Genomic DNA, 1,133 nt, shown 5'->3' with positions numbered 1-1,133 from the left:
TGTTTCTTGTGACCTTTAGTAAGGTCTTACCAAAAAACAAACCAAAAGGATAAGATTTGAACTGAGCTGACCTGGCTGAAAGTAGAAAGGGAACAACATACAATTTTGCTAATACAGCTCCCTCTGCCTATGGGTGAGATTGCTGAGGCTCGGTTAACAACGCTTCTTATAGAATTGCCAAAACCAAAATTTATGCCCTGTCTTAAAATTAGCATAAAAGGCAAGGAGGTGGGAAACACAGCAGGGAGATAAAATTGGGATACCTGAGAGGCCAGAGACATGAAGGAAGCTGGAGTCCCTGGACTCTTCCCACATACCTCCTTTCTCAAACTATCTGATTCAAGAAATCTTTCTTCCTATTTATTAGGGTTAGCCAATGGGCTGCAGCCTGGTCACAGGTGCACATTATTCTGCCTCACCTAATGTTTCACCAGAGGTTTATTGCCTTCACCTTATTACTTTCCAAGAAGGAAATGATTAAATTTAGATCTAGGGCTAAGGGCAAAGTTCTGAGGCTATAGAGACAGAAGATGGAGTACAGGTCTGTGAACCCAAAGGTTCTAATGCCTACTAGAGTTTTATTGGAGTTGGTTATCAGTGAAACTCCAAGCGTAAACAAAATGTAAGTTGTGTTTCCTCAGCCTCAAAGGCAGTCATAGGCCCCCACCTCTCATAAACTATGTCAGCAGGAAGTGGGCTGCTAGAGAGGTTCAGTCTCTGGAAGGGATTTCTTTTTTATGATCTCTTCTGTACCCTTCTCAGGCATGGCCATGAATAAAAGAGGACTCTCAGTGGGATTGTAGGCAGGCATATTGGCTGACTAGTAAATTCACTCCTTTGCCGAGAAAAGAACTCCATGCTATCCCTGCCCAGAAATAGGTACTTTGGGTGGACAGCTGCTGTTTGTTTCCTTTTCCAGATGATAGTATATTTTAATTTAAAAATTTTACATTTCCCTGCACCTTTTTATATCAGATGGGGTGGTAAAATGTATCAGTTAATCATAGGGAGCATAGTCATGAGGAGAAAGATTTGAAATGAAGAGGAATGCCCATATTTCAAGGATCTAGAGTTGGAGCTGTATGCAATAATAACATTAAATTTGGTCATTTCTCTTTCAGACTTAGGATATT

Source organism: Macaca thibetana, chromosome 7, assembly GCF_024542745.1.
Source record: "Macaca thibetana thibetana isolate TM-01 chromosome 7, ASM2454274v1, whole genome shotgun sequence".
NCBI lineage: Eukaryota > Metazoa > Chordata > Mammalia > Primates > Cercopithecidae > Macaca > Macaca thibetana.
Note: the sequence above shows the minus strand (reverse complement) of the source record.